Source organism: Mus pahari, chromosome 3, assembly GCF_900095145.1.
Source record: "Mus pahari chromosome 3, PAHARI_EIJ_v1.1, whole genome shotgun sequence".
Taxonomy (NCBI): domain Eukaryota; kingdom Metazoa; phylum Chordata; class Mammalia; order Rodentia; family Muridae; genus Mus; species Mus pahari.
Window position 1 is genome coordinate 36,637,568 of NC_034592.1, and position 16,951 is coordinate 36,654,518.

At 43.8% G+C, this 16,951-nt stretch overlaps 1 protein-coding gene across 2 annotated transcripts in view; it reads left to right on the forward strand.

Moving 5' to 3' along the window:
* The window catches only part of Lypd6b (LY6/PLAUR domain containing 6B), a 159,945-nt gene that overhangs the window by 111,464 nt on the left and 31,530 nt on the right, over positions 1-16,951 (forward strand). For both annotated transcript variants that reach the window (XM_021195008.2, XM_029536771.1), the window contains one exon: positions 3,641-3,716. The gene's annotated coding sequence lies outside the window, so the exon portion shown is untranslated. The remainder of the gene's footprint in view (positions 1-3,640; positions 3,717-16,951) is intronic.

Genomic DNA, 16,951 nt, shown 5'->3' on the forward strand with positions numbered 1-16,951 from the left:
GAGGTGACAGGTGACAGAAGGAGAGGCAGACGAGTGCTGCTGTGCAGTTTGCCTTCTGCTTTTTACTCAGCTGGGACCCCATCCCATGGAACCCTGCTTGCTTACCTTATGGTGGGTCTTCCCACCTTACGTAACCCAATCTAGACAGTCCTTCACAGACATGCCCAGGGGTTTGTTTCCATGGTAATTCTAAGTCCCACTAAGTTGACTATCCTGGGCTGGGGAGATGGCTCACTTGACAGATTGCCTGGCGTATTGAGGTCCTGAGTTCAGATCTCCAGGTGGAAAGCAATTGTGGTAAGGCTGGAGAAGAGGGTGAAGTGGAGGCAAAGCCCTATAGGTCATTGGCCAGCTAGCCTGTCCAAATCCATGAGCTCTGGGCTCAGTAAGAGACCCTGTTCTTTCTCAAAAATCAAGGTGGAGAATGACATGCACATTGATCTCTGTTTCATGCCTGCGAGAATATGGACACATCACAGACAGACAGATACACACAGACAGACAGACAGACACACACACAAATGCACACTCACAACTTCCATTTGGGGTCAGCACCTACAACTCATCGAATATGAATATATAATTCTTGTTTTAGAGACCATGAATTATTTACCTACATGCTACAATGTCCATTTGGTCTTTATATGAAACAAGCAAACAAAAAAAAATCCCTTTAGCTCAAAAAAAAAAAAAATCAGTCTTATTTCTGAATTTACCCTGAATTTAATATACAGCTATACAGCTGAGGTGGTCACTGAACTTTTAATCCTCCTGCCTCTGCCCCCTGAGTGCTGGGGTTGCAGGTGTGACTCACCATGCCCAGTTGGAAGTCAAGTCTTTAAAAATGCACGAGAGGAGCCAAGGGCTTGATTTTCCATAATTTTCTAAAATGGCTTTTCTTATTTAAATGACGTATTCATAGCTAGCTGAATGTAAAGCAGAGAATGGACCCCCAGCTCAGCCAAGTGCTAGCTGATGTGGATGACAGCAGGTCCTCCAAGCTGAGGTATTTTGTTGAACACAATAGTCTGTGTCCACAATGGCAATGGTTTGAAAATCTGTTTCCAGAATGCAAAAATGTTTACTTTGTTGTTGTTGGTGGTGGTGACATCTTAGGGATGCCTTTTGAAGCCTCTTCAGGGGCCACTTCTTCGTGGCTCCCCACTTCACACTCTCCGTGCTTCCCTCCACTCTGGAGTGACTGCCCGCCCGAAGGGAGTGGCCGCTCCTTTCTGTTACTAAATTTTCTTGTTGGAGAGCCTCGCTCACCTGAGGACTCCATGTTTCCCACGGAGGCTGCTTACTTTCTTTGTTTGCTATGGAGATAACAGCTTTGGGTGGGCAGCAGGGTATAAGCAGATGTGCTTTCTCTGTGACTTTCATAGGCTGTTCTGTCGGCTTCCTGGTTCTGTGGCTTCTGACTTCTGGCATCACCCATTTTGATGGAAGCTCACTATCCTGGGAAGAGGGTCAGCAATGACACATCAAACTGTAGGCTTGTAGGCAGTGTGATATTAGCGTTAACAGTGTACCCTGACTCCAGACTTGGGGAGGCTTTAATCTCATGTCTACTTTAAATATGAAGACTACTAATTAAGGTTGTGTGGAGGGATTCACCAAACCCTTAGGGAAGAAAAACTATTTAATAATTTTTGTTTTCTTGCAACTGCTGATGATTCTCAAGCTAGGATTTGTATAATTAATTGGTTCCTGGTGGGTATCTCGTCTGTTTCTTCTAGGCTCTCTATTCTCAGGGTAAAGTTAGCACTTTAAAAAATTAAGACTTTTCACATTGCAACTGCTCAGTAATTACCTGGTGGGTTAATTATATAAAACTGGGTTCTGGAATAAACAAAACATGGTGTGTAGTTGTTGGACTATTATTTATATTTGAGAGAGTGACATTCAGACACATGCTGTAACATGGATAAAGCTTGAGGACTCTGCAAAGGGAAACAGTGTAGAAATAAAAACATGGCTTCCTGATTACTAAGTAACCCAAAGATACAAAGTTACCGAGATCATAGCACTCACTAGGCCTTGGGAAGCAGGAGTGGGGCTTACAGGTCAGTGGCTTCAGGATTCATGTTTGAACTGATGGAAAGTTCTGGGAAGGAAAAATAGCAACAGTGTTCAAGGTGCAGTGACACTCAGTCAAAAGCTATAAAATGGCTAATGGTGAATACTTAGAAGCTTTAAAAACCTGTTTCTGATGCAGAAAGGTTATATAGAACACATACATATTGTATAAACATAAAAAACTGTTTGTTTGTTTTTTTAAATTATTTAAGTGTTTACTACCTGAATTTTCAGACCTGCCTGTGACAGTTGGATTTGCTCCTTGTTGTATAGAGAGATCTTTCACGTCATCCTCTGGCCAGGATGACCACCTCAGACAGCTGTAGTACAATTTCCCAAATTTGGGTGAAATCATACTGTTTATGGAAAATATTTCAAGAATCTGGACTCCCTTAATCCTTCTAGAAATAGTAATTTTATCCCCAGAGCAAGCCAAATGGTCAGGCTGTTGCATGCTTTCTGCTTGGGTGGGTTTGTTTTCCTGTGTACCCCTTGCTCAATCATGCTAGTGACTTGTGCTTGCCTCCCTCCCATGAAGTTAACTTTAAAAAAAAATTTAGATGACCTATTAGTTAGGGTCCTTGAGAGAATCCCATTTGTAACTATATAGAAGAGGGATTTATTTTGAAGGACTTATGATGATACTGTCTGGATAATATGAAGTTTCCAGAATGGGCCAGTGAGCTGAGGATCTGCAGAAAAGCAGTTGTTGACATGCTGAGTTTCATAGTTATTTAGAAGTGGAATTCCTTCTTGGGGGCTTAGCTTTTCCTCTTAGATTCTCTTTGATTAAATAGAAAGGTGATCCACTGAATCAAACGTTAACACATTGTTTGGAAAAAAAAAAAAAGAGGATATTCCCTCCACATCTGGACTGGTGTTTGACAATGAACACCAACATCCTCAGCCAAACTGACCAAATAACCGTCATAGATAGGGATGTGTCAACAGCAGAATCGTCGTTAACCGGGTATATTTATTGTCTGTTATATTTGCTTCTTTGAGGGCTTGCAGAGGGATACTCCAGCTCCCTCCCACCTCCTTATCTGGGTTCAAGTCTCATGTTGTCATTATTTCATCAGCTGGGTAGGGCTGTCTTCCAACCCGAGGTGGGTTAAATGGTATAGAGTCTTCATTGTGGATGTGTAGAAGGTGTGAATGTGTGACTGCAGCAGCTTGCCAAACAGGCTGGTGTAAATCCATGCTACGGCGAGTTCTGCCAGTCAGCCCTTTGGGAATCAGCCATTTTTTTGTGGAGGGATTTCATGGGGTGCATGATTTCACCATTATTGCGTTCCCAATTAGTCGGGACCCAGGTGTGTGTTAATAAACCTTAGCTCACTCTCTGTTATACCAACGATCCTACCTTGACTTGATTCCAGGGATTTCATGCTTTCGATATTGTTCGATTCATTATATGGTTGCTGTTCTATTTTGAAAGGTCTTCAAGCATCCAGAGACTACTGTTGATGTTGTTGTTGTTGCTGCTGCTGCTGCTGTTGTTGTTGTTGTTGTAATTGAGCAGTGGGCAGCTCTAACTTTGTCCTTTTCTCTCTGGTAGACTGCTTTTCTTCGCTGGTTGAAGACATGTTCCCCACCGCAGTGTAGAGACCAACTACCAGGTTGTCTTTCTTAAGGTAAGAACTTCACTATTACAGACACCCCTGGGCTTTAGTTAGAAGCTCTGGCTTAGCCTGTTGGGCATCCATACAAACTCCTTGTTCTTGGAACTCCGTGTTCTCCGGTTTGCCAGTTTTCTGCCTGATCCTAACTTGCTTCTGTTTACTGTTCTGTGGTTCTGGGACTTAGAATGCTAGTTTGGGCTTGCTATATTTTTGTTCAGAACAAGAGGAAGTCTGCAAGCCCAGGGACTGCTTGCTGGATTAAAGGCATCTCTAGTATTGCAGAAGTTGCGTATTTGATTAATTAAAAGAGAATTCACCTAAAGTGACCTTCATAGATCATGGGGATCTATGTGGGGCAAGGAGCGATGCTTGCACATAGTTCTATTAAGGGAAATACAGTGCTGAATAAACTCAGTGGGTATGATTACTAATTGTTGAATGCTCAAGATTCTCAGATATTTAAATGTTAAGGCTTAGGAATGACTGAAAAGAGTGTTGTTCCAAGAAAGAATAGATGGGCATAAATGTGAGCACATTTAAAGCTCTGCATTTATTGATAATGTCTTTTACTGGATTTTGGTCTTCAACATGGTGCTTAACACAGAGGCTGCCCAGATGAGGTTGCCAGCCCCGACCTCCATTTTCCCAGGTGAAGAGATCAAAGTGAAGGGCTGGTTTACGAGGCCAGGCTGCAAATGCCATGCCATGCCCTTTGTGGCTATAAGGACTAAGTCTGTTCTGTCTAGTCCTCCCTTCCTGGCTGTTAGCAATGCCAGCCCCCAGCCCCAAGGCCTCAGATTGGCAAGCAGCCCACCCACCTTGTGTTTGATGGGTAGTAGAGAGGAAGGCAAGCAGCTAGAGGAAGTTGGTGATTGGGCCTGGGCCATGTTTGCATTTCTTTTCTTGTCCAGAGAGCAGGTTGAATTATTAGCATCGGTGTTTGTTAATGATAATTACACGTTTCAGGTCCAAAGCAGGATTCTGTAAAATGTCTGCTCAGATGCCTTTCTCTTTGCCTTTCTGAATAATTGACATTGTGCTGCTCTAATTAGGCTCAGGAAGACCAGCGATTGTCTGTGTGTTATCATCAGTTTTCCCTAGGGTAAGAGAGAAGGGCGGTGCATGAACTGTTACTTCAGTCTGGGAGTGTTACTAGTTGTCCTCTGTACGTGCAAATCACAGAGTTGAGGGTCCAGAGATGAGACATGGGGGTGGAGGGTCATCTTCCAAGGCAAAGACTATCTCTTGTAGCAGTGCTAACTATAGCTCTGGGAACATCATAAACGCAACAGTAATAATAAACATAAATAAAATAAAAAAATAATTAAACATAAAGACCATAAAAATAAATATTAAATAAATAAATAAAATTAAAACTAACGAGGTGATAACTAAATCCATAACTCTACTGTTAACCATCATCAGCGTCACCACAGCTTAACATTTTGGATCTGTCTTCCTTGGGTATCAGACGAAAGTTTTATACGTGGGGTTCTCTTGTAATCAGCATGGCATTCCTGGAAGGTAGACTCTATTAATATTCACATTTCATAGAGGAGAACATGGAGTTACCCAAAGTTAGCCAAGCCCCAAAGTGTCAGAAGTGGGATGTGGCCAGCAGAGCATCCCAGGATAAGGCTAGCCTGGACACTTGAAGATGGCTCACTGGATCCCCGTCTTACCTCCCTGCCTGGCTATGTGTCCCTGACTACCACCAACTGCTGGCACTTTATCTCTTCTGCACTGGGGACCTCCCCCCCTATTTTAATTATGTATATATAAGAAATTTTCAGTCATTTTGATCATCAGAGAACAGAAGCTGTCTGGGCCTACTTGCTGGCTTGGTACCCTGTATCTGCAGTATAGCAGTTGCATGGTGAGTTGGGACTCACCTGGTGATGTTCACTTTGCTTTGGCTTGCACATATTACTGAACACGTCTGCCCACCTCACTGAGACCCCATGGAATAAAGTAACTACTATTGATCCTAGACAGAGGTCAGCATGGCCCTACATTTTGTCACGGCTCACAAGGAGCAAAACCTTATGTTACCACCATGTCTTCCTTTAAAGACCTACATTGGAAAGGTTGCCTCTTTTGCGCCATATCTGGTTATTAACTGGTTGTAGCTTTTCTCAAGTCAGCGTGCTGACTGCAGTGACCTCGCTGGCCTCAGGCAGGTGGATGGAATGAGAGCTTGGAAGCTCCACATGGTGATTGGTAAATGTGTTGGCAGGTAGACAGATGTCCTGGTTTCATGTGTGTGAACCTGTGCTAGAAATGCTACTGATGATAAAGCCTCATTTGTGCAGGCCTATCATCAGTTATGTGTTGCTTAATACAGCACCCTGGAGTTGCGGCTTAAAACAACAACTGTTTTATTTGCTTGTGGTTCTGTGGGTTTGCAGCCGGGGCTAGGCCCAGCTAGGTGGTCCTTCAGATAGTATCATGTGGGCCATCCTTACCATTGCACTAAACTGGTATCTGGGAGATGGGATTTAGGACAGACCTTTGTAAACTCCCTCTACTCAGAGCCACTTTTTCCTGAGACGTTTTTACATGACTCAATCACATAAGCATATGAAATAGGTATACAAATCAAAGTTACTGAGAATAAGTCGAAAAGAAATTTATTTCAAAACAATTCTTTGAAGTACATATAACTTTGCCGTTTATTAAAAATGAAAACATATTTGCATACTAGTGAGAGAGATGTTCTCATTTGTCAAGCACAATAAAATCCAAAGTCATACTAATTTGATATTTACATGCTAAGGAATGACAGTAGGAAAATAGTAAGGGTTTTTGTTTTCTGTAATTAAACTGTTATGTTCCTTGGTTGGTTTGTTTTGTGTCAAGGTATGTATCAAAATTACTTTATAGTTGAGGATCTCATTGAACCCCTGATCCTGCTTCTATTTTCTAAGCTCTGTTATTATAGGCATGTTCTACCATGCCCAACTTAAACCATTAATGTAAGGGTCCTGATTCACTGAAGAATGACACTGTGGACTCAAATAGTATGTAAATGCAGTGAGTGTTTTATTCTGCAGAAGTCCAGCATGCTGGGATCTCCCATTACCAAGTTAGAGAGACCCTGAAGCTCTTAGGCCCAATTTAAAGCCCATTAGGGGAGTTCTAGGGTAGGTGGGCTTTGTCTTATTCTACGCTAGTCACTCTGGAACCGTTACTGGGGCATGGGGGCTGGAAACTTGCTGCGGAATCCTGGGCTAGGTGGGCTTTGTCTTACTCTATCTCTAGTCAAGTGCAGAAGGAGGAAAGTATAGAACCAGGAGTTCAATCTACAACAGACTGTGATCAACCAGTTGAGTTAACCCACTACCTTTGGCTCAGCCTGTCTCATCACTCTCCTTATGTTCACATCAGAGTAGAAAACTTTGTGTGTACACTCAAAACACTGTCACTCATAACATAGAGTGTCAAATCTGAGCCAACGTGTCTCCGTATTCATGGGTGGTTTGTGGCATGACGACACGCTCGGTGCCAAGTGCACATGATGCATGTTCAGAGCCAGAGCCCCGATGAGACTGGAAGATTCAACCTGGGTGAGCACTGCCTCCGTGGCTTCACTGTGCATTCAGCCCCACTTGTGCCCCATTGGTCAGAGAGTGCTTGTGTAAGCCCAGATTCAAGGGAAGGGGGCTGGATGCTAGCTACAAAGTATTAATAGCCACTTAAGAAGGCAGCAAGAGACTCTTAGCCTTGATACAAAAGCAACCAGAAATTGTTTTAAAGCATTTATTTTTACACAACCTTCAAGTAAGAATGTAGATGAAGAAACAGAGGTCTCCAGCAGCGTACCTGTGCATACAGTAATAAAAATTCTAACCACCACCACCAATAGGTAACATTACCAGGGCTCAGTCTGTTCCCCAGCTGAGCTAACAAGTGGCAGAGATTGGGGGCTCCCCAGAGGTGCCAGGCTCTGTGGACTGAGCAGGAACCCTAGCTGCCTCTCCAGTTAATGGAAAGCAAATCCTCCTGAATTTTAGTAAAGCTCTCTTGGATCATGATTTGTTTTGTTTTGTTGTATTGTGTTGTATTGTGTTGTGTTGTGTTTTGTTTTGCTTTTTTTCCCCCAAGAGACAGTGGAATTGGCTGTTTAGTGTGATTGCTAACTATTTCTGGGCACACCCTTGTGACCCGAGATAGGTCAAGTCACATGGTAATGGAACCTGAATAGAAACCATAAAGGTGTTAGTGACCCCATAGAACAGGGGCCCACCAATGTCTCCCAGAATGTGTCTGCTTGGAGTGGGCTCATTCCTGTTCTGCGAGAGAGGCATTTGAAGAGTGAGACTGTTTAAGGACAACCCCCACAGGCTTTCAAGTAGCCTCTTAATTTTGCTTTATGCTCATCAGACTCAGCCCAAAAGAAAAGAATGTTGCATTTATTTAGCATTTTGATTAACGACTATCCTGGAAAAAGAGAAGGGTGTGGATCGCCCCCCTTTTATACATTATTTGTGGAAATTAATTCTCCAGATAGTATAGGTGGTTTAACTGAGGAAAGTGGCCTATTCCCCATTTCTGAGGTCATTTTTGCAGCCTTAAAGCAGCCCATAGTACATATCTTAGCAACCGAATCTCAGCCACGAGCTCACTCGGAGGACAGAACCTTCTTGGCAGCCAGGATCAGACCTATGGCTCTGGATGGTCTCATTTCTGGATTTCTCACTTTGCTTCATTAGCACCGGTCTAAGAATCAGTGGAAGTCACTCCACCAGCCTGATTTCTATCTCCCTCACATCCTTCTGTGGTGTTTTGACTACTTAGCCTCCTGCTATTATCCTGGTCACGTTGGCTTGGGCTAGTGACAGATCGCTGTGGCTGGAAGGGACTTGCTGTAACCTCGGCATATGTCAGAGCCTGCATGTTTCTACACATAGCCCCTCAAGCTAGACTATACTAGAAGACAGGCAAGTGGACATGCACAGCCCCCCCCCCCCCCAAGATAACACAGGTAGGATCTAGGCAGGGCTATGATGCTTACAGAGCATCCCTTCCCCTACCCCTCCCTCTCCCGAGGAACCGCTGCAGAGGATAGATCTCTTGATCAGCAGACAAGAAATCCTAAAGATCTTTTCCCCCACACCAGTGGAAACTCAGCCACCCTCATCATCTTTCCCTTCGGCTAATCTTCAGAGTCTCTAATCCTCTCCTGCATTAAGTACTCCTTCCTGTGGATGCTTGCTTCTTTTTTCCCCTCCCCTTTGCAAACTGACTGGAACCCTGTATCCACAGCATAGAAGTCGAAAGCGGCCAGGCAGGCGGTCTCCACAGCAGGGCTTGAGCTGCTGCTTCCAAACAGTGCTTTCAGGTTGTGGTTGCCGCTGAGCTACTCAGCCTGCCTGGAAGACAGAATGGCCCTGGGCCGGAAAGCCCTGTCTTCTTTAGAGCCTTTGGGGCTGTTCTATCCCCACTATAAACTTAACTGCTTCCTGGACTGCATTAGCTTCCTCCTGTTTGGCTAAGCAGCAGTCCCAGAGTCTCTGCATCAGGACACACCCACCCACTGATTCACACTTTTTGCCTTTGGAGTTTGCTAGCACTGCCGGTTCTGTAGGGGGCATGGTTCTTGTTAAGCATTATGAGTGGCATCAGTGTATCTAAGACCTGGAGCTGAATAGAAGGATGTGAATAGGCTTGTAGGCGGTTTGTGGGTCTGTATATGGAGGGAAGAGAGGTGAGACACCTCCCAGCCTTTTGGGCCAGTGAGTGAACAGGCATGATTTAGTAGGCTTAGAAAATTGTGGTTCACCACAGTGTACTCATTGGATACACGGAAAAGTCCTCTTGTCTTCTGAAGGGACTTTACTCATCTAATCCCCATGGAGGATGCTTCAGGCGCAGCTTTCCTTAATGTCACTGCAGCGTGACTCGCTCTAGGGTTGCCGTGTTTAATTGGTCCCCTTTCTTGTTGGTTTTATGACCAAGGTTGTAGGAAGAGACTACTTTGGAGGTTTTTGGAGGTTCCCCCCACAAGTCAAAGTCATTGCACAATAATAAACAGACAGGGTATTAGGGAAGAAAAGAGCAGAGATCTTGCTTAAGGCTGGGGCTTGGCAGGGATCACCGAGCTGGGGAGGGCTTTGCGTAGTTAGAATGCAAACATCAGCACACCATCCACCCAATAGGTTCTGCTCCACAGTCATGGCTGCTTCTGCCAACCGTTTACCATCCTCAGAGACTCTGTCTTTAAAGGTCATCACCAAGGGTCCCACCTAAGTGAAGTGCTCTAACGGTAACCGTCAGCTGCTCTGGACATCCGTCCTCAGGGAGTCTGAAATAGAGACGGAAGTTTCTCATGTACGTGAGACAAGCCCGTGCTTGAGCTGCCTGGCCTCATTATGATCGTACTCCGTATTTAACTCATAAGTACAGAACTTTGTCTAATTATTAGCTCTGCTCCCTTCTCATTCTATTCTCTAAAAAAAGAAGAGAGGCCGTTATTCCTCAACAGCAGATCTTAGTGATCTCCCCACACAGCAAATAGTGGATGTTTGGATGACAGGTGACCTACAGCAAAGCTCTGAGCAGGGGCCTGGCTTCAACCGATGGCCAAGCCTTTCCTTAGATTTATGTTGGAGCCTTAGAGATATACACGGAGGGTCACCAACATAGCCCACTGAGCCTGTTAGGTTTCGCCTGCCCTACTGTAATGTGAAGTATCCTGTAGAGTCATTCGCCAGGTCCTAAGGCAATGGACTTTCTATATTTTATGGATCCTTTATTTGCAATTAAACAGCAGTTTAATATATTTCTCCACAAAGCATAATTTCTAGTTCTAAAAATAATTTCTAATAAGAAATTGGAATAATTAGAAAATTGTGGTGGCTGGGGAGACACAAGGGCATAGGAAAATTTCCTAGGCATTCTCTCTCTGGCCTGCTCGGAAAGGGGCAAGGTTCCTTAGCAGTTGCCAAGTTGTAAAACTCTACTGCCAGGTTTGAAGCTTTTATTTTCCCTTGTCTGCATACCTGTTTACTCAGTTCCAATAAGACATGGTATTAGCTTTATACAAAGGATTCCTGAAATAACGGAGTCAATGACAGTGTGCAGAAAACCAGTGTGTTCTCTCAGGCTTTCTCTCCACCAGTGCGACAAATGTTCCCTCTGCTGATTCTCACCTATCTCCTGGCCATCTCTGTTATCGCTTAAGGCGCCAAGGATAGTTCGGCAAAAGCTTTCTTTGACTTGAGAGCTGAGCAACAAAGTTCGAATCCGTGGGTTTAAGACGTTAGAGAGTAAAGTGGCATTGATTTATTTGTTCAGTTCTTGGCTGGCCTGAGAAACCTGTCCTGTCAGGCAATGAACAACTGCTCTTATCCTAACGAGTGACTTCAAGAGAACATTACTCATCTCCTCATTACTGTTCCCCTGAGTCATCCGATGCAATATGGGTTTCCACTGAATAGGAATATTCAGACAATGGACATGGAGAGCCAAAGTTCCTGTTGAAGACTGTAAGTTGCATAGATGTCTGGAATATGGAGCCGTGCCTCACTCTGGAGAGATATTCCAGAGAGTCAGTCATCAGCCATGTTTCCATTTGAGACATGGTATTGGCCAGTATTGTCAAAAGTGGCACTGTGAATGGCTAGTGTACAATCACAAGGGACAACTGGCTGCTCTAGCTTTCCTGGGACAGCTCCCAAGAACATAGGTGCAGCTGTTAGCATTGAATCTGTGCCTCTGAGTATTGTTGTGCACTGACCCGATAATTCCGTGGAGATCTTAGAAAACTTTAAAGCTTATGACAATGTTGACAGGCTGTCACAGGTCGTCATGTGCCATCATAGTGGAGTTCTACTAAAAGGCAGCCAAAGGCATTTCCATTTTATATATGTCACCTCTTCTGTCATGTCCTGGCTCTGTGCTATCCTTATGTCCTTCTGTGTATGCCTCAGATGGAAAAAATTGAGACTAAACTCTTCTAGATCTAGTATGGATGTCTGCATAGTTGTAGAGATCAGTATTGGTTAGTATGTGTGTTCAGTCCATTTTGATGCTCAGGCCATTTTGAGAAGTCTTAATTCTTAGTATTTACAGCCATCACAGAATAGAGAAGAATAGTTTCGAGCAGGAGCTGTATCTGAGGCTTAGTTGAGCCATTATGTGTCTGCAGGACAACTTGATGTGTTAAGCATAAAGGCTATATTCAAAGAGGATGCTGGGTGTGAGCTTGCGGGCTAATGGAAATCCTACCTCTTCTGCAAATTCTTACCTAATCCTTCTCAGGTTTAAATAAAACCCACAGTTGCTATTATAACAGCTACCCTGTCACCCTTCTCTACCCCCAGGCACTTGAAATACATCACTAAACAACAATAGAATTAATCCAAGGTCCTTTAGACAGGAGAATGAGTGCCTTGGGGCAGGAGCCTGTCTCCAACTTCAATTCCAAAGACTAGGAAAAAAATAAATGTTTTATAGAAGGTATGATGGAGTCATTAGTCGCTGTGAAAATAAAAGAAGCTGTAATCCAGAAAGCCCCGGTGTTTGGCGGCCTGTCCTGCAGGGTCAGTGAAATAGGAATCTGCTCTCTGCAGAAACAGCTGCCCTGGAGATCTTGACTCAGGCCAGCCCAGGAGACACTAATGTGTGCCCTGCAGCGGGCTCATTTTTTTACCGCTGTCTGTGATTCCTATGTTGAAATAGGAAGGCTCAGTCCAGAAAAGTGCTAAGGAAACAAAACCAACTCTTTTATTACTCCTACAACATTTACAGCCAAGTCCTATTCGATGCCCATTCCCTTGGGCACCCAACAGGCATTTTAATGATTTATTTTCTTTTTCACAACCAGAAGACAAATAAAATATTTTATCACCTTTTGGGTGGACTTGATGTCTTTCTCTTCATTTCATCACTCTCTAGGTCTATAAAATTCTCCTTACCTTTCCATTTTTATAACTCACGGGTATGAATTCTGTTTACCTCCTTCCTTATGTGTTGTTGCTGCTTCTTGTTGTTTTTTTAACATGATTTTTTTTTTTCTTCTGGGTTCTATAGGCCCAGCCCTTTTGGTTTTGTTTTGCTTTTATATGTAAACATGGTTGTGGAAGCTGGAGAAGATGGAAAAGAGAGTTATAAAACATCCCATGTTTGCAGTACCACAACGGGGATGGCAGAAAAAGGCCTCGAGTTAGAAAAGGCACTTTCAGTTTGATTCTCCGCTCTTTAGAGTTATGAGAAGTTCATTTCCATAAATTTGGGGTGATTGGTGTTAAAGTCATGTTGGTCGAAGAAGAGAAGGACCCACAACTGGAAGTCTCTGTGTGGTTTCTTTTCTGGGATCTATAATGGAAGCCAACGATTTGCGGGTTCCTGCAACACCGTGGCTGCCTCTTTCTGTTCTGACCTGCTCTGTCTTCAAAGTCCCCTGCCTCGCAACTCCCAAGCTCACTGTTCCTGCCTTCTTGGCTTACCTCTTCCTCGTTTTACATACGCCTCCTTCTGTCAAGATTCCAACAGCAAGCTTTACAGTCAGATCAACAGTAAGAAGCCAGAGCAGATCTTGACCACAGGTATGGATTTGTGAGGGGGACCTTTGTCTCCCTCAAGGCTGCGTTGTTGATGCGTCATCTGTCAGATTCAGTATTGCAATCTGGATAGCTGGTTTTTCAGGTCTCTGAACCAGACATAAATGGTCTGGGATTCTCAGAGAGCTGGTTAGACACTACTTCTCAATGTGATGGTGAGGGTGTTTGTAATTTAGTAGCTGTCCCTCCCCAAGATGCGCACCATTCCATCCATGGAAGGTCCAAATAAAACAGAAGGTAATGGAAGGTTGGATTTCTCCTCCCTCTGCTTGGCCACAATGAGGCAACAGTGTCTGGCCCTGGTGACCCTTGTGTTAAGAGACTTTAGGCTCAGACTGGCATTTACACGGCCTCGAGCTGTCAGGCCTTTGAACTACGCAACTAAATTCCCAAGACTCCATATTGAAGATGGCTGATTTATATGTGTACAAAATCCCTCTCCTTCATGTGTGTGGTTGGTTCTATTTCTCTAGAGACCCTAAGATATTCATGAGAATAATTGGGCTTGACCAAGATGTTCTAAAGATGAGACTCATTTGTGCATTTCTGGATGTTGAGAAGACATGGTGTCTGCCAATTATCTATAACATTCACCCAAACTAATGTGTCTGGTGAAGCCTTGGCCATTCTGAGTTTACTCGCTCATTCTACGAACTAAAGTGTGTAAGCTTACATTTTGGCCTGGTGTTGAATTCAGCTTGATGCCAAGACTTTTTTTTTTTTTTTTTTTTTTTTTTTTTTTTTTTTTTTATAGATCTTGATTCCTGGGTGTAGCATCTTGGCTGCCCTTCCTGGCATAATGCCATCATTAGGCTGATAAGAAGTCTTCTTATCATTACTCATAGTCGATAAAAATGTTAAACAGAATAAATAAAGACAAGGTTCTACCCCTCGTCTTGGGCAGTTAGTGTTGAGGCTTGCCTGTTAAAACCATTATGCGGCAGCTCACAGTTCGCCACTACTCTTCCCCTAAAGATACAAACGCTATATAGTGCCTGTTAAAATCTAGGTCCTGTGTAAAACTGTACTGTTGTGATAGCTTGGAACTGTGTTGTTATGGAAAGGCAGTTAGTCAGGCAACATTTTACTTTAATTTACTGTCTTATATCTTATCAGTCTCTGCTTCCTTTTGTGTTTGTTCATAACCAGCTGCTTTTTAACACGTGCCTTTATTTATTAATCCAGAAAATGTTGGTTTGAGAATCATCAGTATCATAAATAGTACTCAATATATAAGTACTCAGTATAAGACATGGTGCTTGGGGCTGGTGAGATGGCTCAGTGGGTAAGAGCACCCGACTGTTCTTCCAAAGGTCTGGAATTCAAATCCCAGCAACCACATGGTGGCTCATAACCATCCGTAACAAGATCTGACGCCCTCTTCTGGAGTGTCTGAAGATAGCTACAGTGTACTTACATATAATAAATAAATAAATCTTTAAAAAAAAAAAAGACATGGTGCTTGAAGATGGCCTAGTCGGCCATCATTGGGAAGAGAGGCCCCTTGGTCTTGCAAACTTTATATGCCCCACAGGGGAACACCAGGGCCAAGAAGTGGGAGTGGATGGGTAGGGGAGGGGGGAGGGTATAGGGGACTTTTGGGATAGCATTTGAAATGCAAATGAAGAAAATACCTAATAAAAAGTTGGAAAAAAAAAGACATAGTGCTCGCTTTCAAAGTGTTACAGTTAAGAGAAAGGAAAATATATATAATTATAACACTGTTGGTAAATATACATAAGCATTTATTTGTGTGGCTTATACAATGAAGATGGATTTTATAAATAATAAAGTAAATAGAATGTCTGGTAAATTAAGTCTTAGACAACAAGCAGCTGCCTGGAGATCTCAAAAGTCAGGGCAGGCACTGTTCATTAGATAGCAGGGACCCAGTCATAAGTGTTGGGAAGGGAAAAAGGGCATTTGAAGAAAGGAATGAAGCCTTCCTTAGTCAGCTGCCTGGAGACTGGACTCTAGACTTGGCTTGATGTCTCCCACAGCTCCTGATCCTCTGACTTGTGTCTTGTACTTGGTCACATTATCTGCCAAGCTTCTTGCCCTTTTCTCAACCCTCTATAAACCTCCAGATTCTGTCTGGTTTGCTGTTTTGGTTATGTAGTTCTGGTAAAAGAAATTTTCAGGCAGTTCACGGGACCTGTCTGGTGGTTGCCTACACCCTGACATGACAGCTACCCCATGGATTGAACAGAAAGCAGTGGGACAATGGCCATGAACAACCTCATGGGCAGCCCTATAGATGCACATGCAACACACTTTGAAATTTTTCTAACACTTAGGATTTAAATCTCCCATAAGTACACATAGAAAATGCCTTTTCTGTTATGCCACCACTAGCTCCTAACAGTTGACATCCAGCCTTCTTTACCTTGAATGTCTTGTGTGCTTCCATCTTGGGTGAGTTATCTGCAGATGTGAAGTGGATCACACCAGCTGCATGCGAGTTTCACAGAGCATGGAAGGTGGTGCGTCAGCCACTCCCAGAGGCACTACAGAGGGTTTTGTAGTTGAAGATGAAATTCTCAGCAGTGGTCTGAAGAATTTAGAATACCCTCAAAGCCTTGAGCTGAGTGGGCCTGTCCAGTGCCACAAGAGAGCAAACACGGACACCCAATGGCCACCGTCTTCAACAACATCCCCCTCTTCTTCTCTTTTGTGGCATGAGACTCTTTCAGGTTTTCATGGTTGGCTGTCGGTTCCTATCAGCTGCCAAGGCAGTTGACTAAGGTGCTCACTCAGCATCACTAAGATGCTTAGGAGTCAACTTCCAGTGTCCTGGCAGTCAGGAGAGAGGTTTACTGTATTCAGTTGCTCAAGGTCTTCTTCCATCTGGCTGGTTCCAGCGGTCTGTTCCCCACTCCCTTTGTTTGAAGCTAGGTGTCTTCCCTTTTATGAAGAAAATGAATGTAAATTATCAGGGGCAGTGAAATACCTGGATGCTTTGCCCTGACATCTAGTTTGGGAGGAGGTGGTGCACCCTTTGTGAGCAGATTGCATGCCTGCTGGTACTTCATTCTGCAAGGGCCTGTGCAGAGCCTGTTCCTAGGGTTGAGGGTGGCTCAGCTGAATGTGCTACACCTAACAAAGAACTCGGACAGGCTCTTCTTCTTACACAGCCTGGACTGTCTCCTTGCTGCCAGAGTGTTCCTACAGCGGACAGTGAGAACCCTGGAGGACAGGTAGCACTGGCCAAGAGCTTACTATTGACCAGGATTGGTGCAAACAACTGTCACCTTCCCTCTTCATTCCATGGATTTGCTTCTCACTGGAGACCTGAAATGTAACTTAGATCACTGTACAGAGGAGAGAGAGGAATTCGAGATGTCAGGAGGCTAACAGTCCCTAAATGCACATCAGTCCTAAATTTAGGATCTGAACAAGGCATTCCAGACTCTGGTTAAATCCAGAACACATTTATCCTCATAAGCAGCTTGCTTTGTTCAGTAAGGCTGGATATTTAATCCCTAGGCTTCTCTTCCCTTCCTTCTCTCCTTCCTCCATTAATGTCAGGGCCTTAATAATAGTTTTTCATCTTTTAGAAAAAACCCAACAGAAGGACAGTACTTCATCACCCCTTAGCACTGGAGGTCAGTGCAAATTTAAGTAAAAGTGAGTTTCTTTCTCTTTACTCTGGCCTGCCCTGTTGGGAAGCTAAGCAGCGATTCT